The sequence below is a fragment of the Oncorhynchus clarkii genome, unplaced genomic scaffold (assembly GCF_045791955.1).
Source record: "Oncorhynchus clarkii lewisi isolate Uvic-CL-2024 unplaced genomic scaffold, UVic_Ocla_1.0 unplaced_contig_6259_pilon_pilon, whole genome shotgun sequence".
NCBI classification, from domain to species: Eukaryota; Metazoa; Chordata; class Actinopteri; order Salmoniformes; family Salmonidae; genus Oncorhynchus; species Oncorhynchus clarkii.
This window is the reverse complement of record NW_027260885.1, coordinates 106,501-112,500: the sequence shown is the minus strand read 5'-3', so window position 1 is coordinate 112,500 and position 6,000 is coordinate 106,501. Positions and strand designations below refer to the sequence as shown.

The following is a 6,000-nucleotide window of genomic DNA, read 5'->3' as shown; positions in this document are numbered from 1 at the left end:
TGCAACCGTGCCTAACTCGCCAATTATTTGTCTACATGTTGAATAAAGTTGGTCTCAGGCTGCAACCTTGTCTCACTCCCCATTTCAAAATAAGGAAGTCTTCACAAATGTTCCTGTCATTCTACTGTAGACTGAGCTTCTCTCATCCAGCATTTCCCCTCCTCCTTAGACTAGACTGAGGGGAATGGACAATTTATTCTCCCCGGGTCACTACCGCCCAATCTTCTCTGTTTGGTTCCAATTTCTCTGTGTCTCGACGTGTGAGGAAAATAAGGAGCGCTTCACGGATTTGCGTGTCATCCTTTCGCAGGGGCCATGCTAATCTTCTCTGTATCGATCCAATTTTAGTATATGTGCTGCCAAAGCGAGCACAATACAAAGCTATGAGAGGCCCTCATATATAGATCACAACCCCTCTGAAGGTTCTGGTCATGGTTGGGGTCAAACAGAGTTCAGACCCTCAAAAACCACCCCTAGAATATTGCTGTGATGTTTAAACTTTATTTGGAGATGTAGAACTTGAAATAGAATTGACTTTAGATTTTTTTCAAGATTGATCTTAGACTAAAATGTAGTTTAAAAACAAAGCCTTTTATGATTCAGGACTCTTGGTCTGTAACCCCTCCCTCACCTGCTGCTTTTAGTTGCTCCTCCCCAAGTCTTTGTTCCCCTGCCCCGACCACTTCCCACCCTTCCCCCGTTTTCTGCAACATGGCCTGGCCAAGGATACTTATAACTAACTCCCCAATTAGTAGAGGGAGAGAGAGAGAGAGAGGGAGAGAGAGAGAGAGAGAGAGAGAGAGAGAGAGAGAGAGAGAGAGAGAGAGAGAGAGAGAGAGTCTGATGTCTGTTGTCTGTTGTCTGTTTAAAATGTTGTGACATTCAAGTTTGTTATGTTTAATACAACTGGACTAAAATTGAACACAAGTCTCTCTCCAATTCATTTGTAGATATTGAATAAAGTTGGACTCAGAGTGCAACCTTGTCTCACTCCCCAATTCATTTTTAAACTTTGAATAAAGTTGAACTCAGACTGCAACCGTGCCTAACTCGCCAATTATTTGTCTACATGTTGAATAAAGTTGGTCTCAGGCTGCAACCTTGTCTCACTCCCCATTTCAAAATTAAGGAAGTCTTCACAAATGTTCCTGTCATTCTACTGTAGACTGAGCTTCTCTCATCCAGCATTTCCCCTCCTCCTTAGACTAGACTGAGGGGAATGGACAATTTATTCTCCCCGGGTCACTACCGCCCAATCTTCTCTGTTTGGTTCCAATTTCTCTGTGTCTCGACGTGTGAGGAAAATAAGGAGCGCTTCACGGATTTGCGTGTCATCCTTTCGCAGGGGCCATGCTAATCTTCTCTGTATCGATCCAATTTTAGTATATGTGCTGCCAAAGCGAGCACAATACAAAGCTATGAGAGGCCCTCATATATAGATCACAACCTCTCTGAAGGTTCTGGTCATGGTTGGGGTCAAACAGAGTTCAGACCCTCAAAAACCACCCCTAGAATATTGCTGTGATGTTTAAACTTTATTTGGAGATGTAGAACTTGAAATAGAATTGACTTTAGATTTTTTTCAAGATTGATCTTAGACTAAAATGTAGTTTAAAAACAAAGCCTTTTATGATTCAGGACTCTTGGTCTGTAACCCCTCCCTCACCTGCTGCTTTTAGTTGCTCCTCCCCAAGTCTTTGTTCCCCTGCCCCGACCACTTCCCACCCTTCCCCCGTTTTCTGCAACATGGCCTGGCCAAGGATACTTATAACTAACTCCCCAATTAGTAGAGGGAGAGAGAGAGAGAGAGAGAGAGTTTGAGTCTGAGTCTGACTTTGATGTCTGTTTAAAATGTTGTGACATTCAAGTTTGTTATGTTTAATACAACTGGACTAAAATTGAACACAAGTCTCTCTCCAATTCATTTGTAGATATTGAATAAAGTTGGACTCAGAGTGCAACCTTGTCTCACTCCCCAATTCATTTTTAAACTTTGAATAAAGTTGAACTCAGACTGCAACCGTGCCTAACTCGCCAATTATTTGTCTACATGTTGAATAAAGTTGGTCTCAGGCTGCAACCTTGTCTCACTCCCCATTTCAAAATTAAGGAAGTCTTCACAAATGTTCCTGTCATTCTACTGTAGACTGAGCTTCTCTCATCCAGCATTTCCCCTCCTCCTTAGACTAGACTGAGGGGAATGGACAATTTATTCTCCCCGGGTCACTACCGCCCAATCTTCTCTGTTTGGTTCCAATTTCTCTGTGTCTCGACGTGTGAGGAAAATAAGGAGCGCTTCACGGATTTGCGTGTCATCCTTTCGCAGGGGCCATGCTAATCTTCTCTGTATCGATCCAATTTTAGTATATGTGCTGCCAAAGCGAGCACAATACAAAGCTATGAGAGGCCCTCATATATAGATCACAACCCCTCTGAAGGTTCTGGTCATGGTTGGGGTCAAACAGAGTTCAGACCCTCAAAAACCACCCCTAGAATATTGCTGTGATGTTTAAACTTTATTTGGAGATGTAGAACTTGAAATAGAATTGACTTTAGATTTTTTTCAAGATTGATCTTAGACTAAAATGTAGTTTAAAAACAAAGCCTTTTATGATTCAGGACTCTTGGTCTGTAACCCCTCCCTCACCTGCTGCTTTTAGTTGCTCCTCCCCAAGTCTTTGTTCCCCTGCCCCGACCACTTCCCACCCTTCCCCCGTTTTCTGCAACATGGCCTGGCCAAGGATACTTATAACTAACTCCCCAATTAGTAGAGGGAGAGAGAGAGAGAGAGAGAGAGAGAGAGAGAGTCTGAGAGAGAGAGAGAGAGAGAGAGAGAGAGAGAGAGAGAGAGAGAGAGAGAGAGAGAGAGAGAGAGAGAGAGAGAGAGAGAGAGAGAGAGAGAGAGAGAGAGAGAGAGAGAGAGAGAGAGAGAGAGAGAGAGAGAGAGAGAGAGACTGATGTCTGTTGTCTGTTTAAAATGTTGTGACATTCAAGTTTGTTATGTTTAATACAACTGGACTAAAATTGAACACAAGTCTCTCTCCAATTCATTTGTAGATATTGAATAAAGTTGGACTCAGAGTGCAACCTTGTCTCACTCCCCAATTCATTTCTAAACTTTGAATAAAGTTGAACTCAGACTGCAACCGTGCCTAACTCGCCAATTATTTGTCTACATGTTGAATAAAGTTGGTCTCAGGCTGCGTGTCATTCCCCATTTCAAAATAAGGAAGGCTTCACAAATGTTCCTGTCATTCTACTGTAGACTGAGCTTCTCTCATCCAGCATTTCCCCTCCTCAGACTAGACTGAGGGGAATGGACAATTTATTCTCCCCGGGTCACTACCGCCCAATCTTCTCTGTTTGGTTCCAATTTATCTGTGTCTCGACGGATTTGCGTGTCATCCTTTCGCAGGGGCCATGCTAATCTTCTCTGTATCGATCCAATTTTAGTATATGTGCTGCCAAAGCGAGCACAATACAAAGCTATGAGAGGCCCTCATATATAGATCACAACCCCTCTGAAGGTTCTGGTCATGGTTGGGGTCAAACAGAGTTCAGACCCTCAAAAACCACCCCTAGAATATTGCTGTGATGTTTAAACTTTATTTGGAGATGTAGAACTTGAAATAGAATTGACTTTAGATTTTTTTAAGATTGATCTTAGACTAAAATGTAGTTTAAAAACAAAGCCTTTTATGATTCAGGACTCTTGGTCTGTAACCCCTCCCTCACCTGCTGCTTTTAGTTGCTCCTCCCCAAGTCTTTGTTCCCCTGCCCCGACCACTTCCCATCCTTCCCCCGTTTTCTGCAACATGGCCTGGCCAAGGATACTTATAACTAACTCCCCAATTAGTAGAGGGAGAGAGAGAGAGAGAGAGAGTCTGAGTCTGACTTTGATGTCTGTTTAAAATGTTGTGACAAAATTGGATCCATAGCGAAGTTTAGCATGGCGGCTCTCAGGAGTGAAGTGGAGTACCTGTACTCGCGGGGGGTCCACATATCACTCCTATTAGCGCCCCGTCCTCCATCTAAGCGGCACCTCTGTCATGGGAACACGCTGACGCACTCTGTTCCGGGCCATCCAGTCCCACCACCCCTGAAGACAGAACCTCTTCGAGGCCCCTGGTCGACACGGTACTCCTCACCCTGACCACTCCTCTGATTCAGAGGTAATTAATTAATAATAATTGTAACCTATGACCTTTAGCGTTGTAAAAAAAAAAATACATGCCAGTGCAACCTCTTTTAAAAGGAATTGAGACAAACTCAAGACAAGTTTTGGGTGTTTATTTAATAACAAGGATGCCTTCATCAGCTGAGTGCATACACTTAGAAAGCTAACAGCACATCTTATACTCTTCCCTGTAGACGTCACCTTCCCAGCTTTACATTCTATGACCCCCAAATGTCTTTCCCCTGTGGAATGTCCTTGGTCCTCTCTTTGTTTAGCGAACCATCTTCTGGGCCCTGGTCTCTGATCCTAGGCAATTTCCTCTTATCTGACTGGGTCATGGCTTCTAAATTAGCATACACACAGTTTCATGACCCGAACTCCATTAATACTCACAGTAATCATTCACTAAACAGGATAACAAACAAATTACAGTTTAACTTGAAACATGTTACATTTTAACAGATTCCATCTGTGTGATTTTCAGTTCCACAATATAAAATAATATCTCCTATTTCCTTTGTAGAAGAATCTTATGTGTTACCCCTAAATGTGTGACATTGTCCTCATCAATTATTCCATGTCTCTTTATCTTCAGGAGGAGAAGCAAGTCCCTGATGCAATGCCGGGCTACCAGCTTGTCCGCAGGCTTGCCAGGGCCTTGGTGGGGGTGAGGAACCATCAGTGGCTGTCGGACCAGGTAGACGGTCTGGTGGAGCTGTGGCTGGCGCTGCCAGACTTCGACAAGCAGCGCTTGATCTACCCTTCCCAACACCAGGAGAGGATCGATCAGGGGCGGTTCAAGGCAACGAAGGGGAAGTCGTCCATTATCCTAGGAAAATACTCTCCGACGGTATGTTGTTAGCGTTCATGTCCTTCACCTGACTATTATATTGCCGCTACATTAAATGCATATGAAGGTCAGGTGATGGCTCTCATTATTTTTGAATGTTCTCTAATTATTTATCTCCTGTTTCAGTTGCCTTCTCAGACTCAACTCGGACCCTGCAAACTAGCCATTTGCAGTCAGCCATTTGCAGTCAGCTCTGCCAAATCCATCCTAGAGCCATGCAGTCTCCCGGTGTAAAGAAGAGCAGGTGCGTGCTCATTCTGACAAACTACGTGGCCATCAGAGATGCAGTGCTGAACAGCCCGAGGTTGATGGCCCAGACCAACCTTCAGCTCTTTGAGCTGAATCAAAGGACCATCAGTCAGTGGTAAGACATTAACTTATGAGGGACTTGTTACATGTGTGACGTGACTAATGACAATCTGAGTGACGGCATGTGTTTGTTTTCTCTCCCTGTTTCAGGTACTCCCGGCGTCAGAAGGAGAGGATGGTGCTGCAGCAGGGATTGGGGCTCGCTGCTGCCCCCAGCGTCACCACCCACCCCCTGAATCCAGGCACTCTTCCCTTCAGTATGGGGATGAGGTAGGTAGATTGGGTGGGCTATTTACAGATGGACTATTTACAGCTGCAGCGATCGGTTAGCTGCTCAGATAGCTGTTATAGCAGTAGCTATAACACATAGGTTAAACAATATAAGGCATGAATAGCTTACCTTGTGCAAGTATAAACATTTCTGTCCACAGGTCAGTGGCCCAAATGCACGTTCTTCAAACTGCTCGATGGTGTAACGCCAATCAGTCAATGCTCCAGGCGCCCTATCACCGCAAATGCATATTAACTTCAGGATTGGTGGGTACCCTGTGGGACGGTTGATTTAACATAGGCTAATGCGATTAGCATGAGGTTGTAATGTAAGTAACAAGAACATTTCCCAGGACATAGACATATCTGATATTGGCAGAAAGCTTACATTCTT

General features: G+C 44.1%; 4 non-coding genes across 4 annotated transcripts; all 4 read right to left on the bottom strand.

The window, feature by feature from the left end:
• Positions 1 to 265: 265 nt before the first annotated feature.
• Positions 266 to 372, bottom strand: LOC139402118 (U6 spliceosomal RNA). The gene has a single exon (XR_011633232.1). It is a non-coding gene; the product is annotated as a U6 spliceosomal RNA (small nuclear RNA).
• A 928-nt stretch (positions 373 to 1,300) lies between these two features.
• Positions 1,301 to 1,407, bottom strand: LOC139402095 (U6 spliceosomal RNA). Its single transcript, XR_011633210.1, has one exon. It is a non-coding gene; the product is annotated as a U6 spliceosomal RNA (small nuclear RNA).
• An 874-nt stretch (positions 1,408 to 2,281) lies between these two features.
• LOC139402083 (U6 spliceosomal RNA) lies at positions 2,282 to 2,388 on the bottom strand. The gene has a single exon (XR_011633199.1). It is a non-coding gene; the product is annotated as a U6 spliceosomal RNA (small nuclear RNA).
• A 981-nt stretch (positions 2,389 to 3,369) lies between these two features.
• On the bottom strand, positions 3,370 to 3,477 carry LOC139402116 (U6 spliceosomal RNA). Its single transcript, XR_011633230.1, has one exon. It is a non-coding gene; the product is annotated as a U6 spliceosomal RNA (small nuclear RNA).
• Positions 3,478 to 6,000: the final 2,523 nt, after the last annotated feature.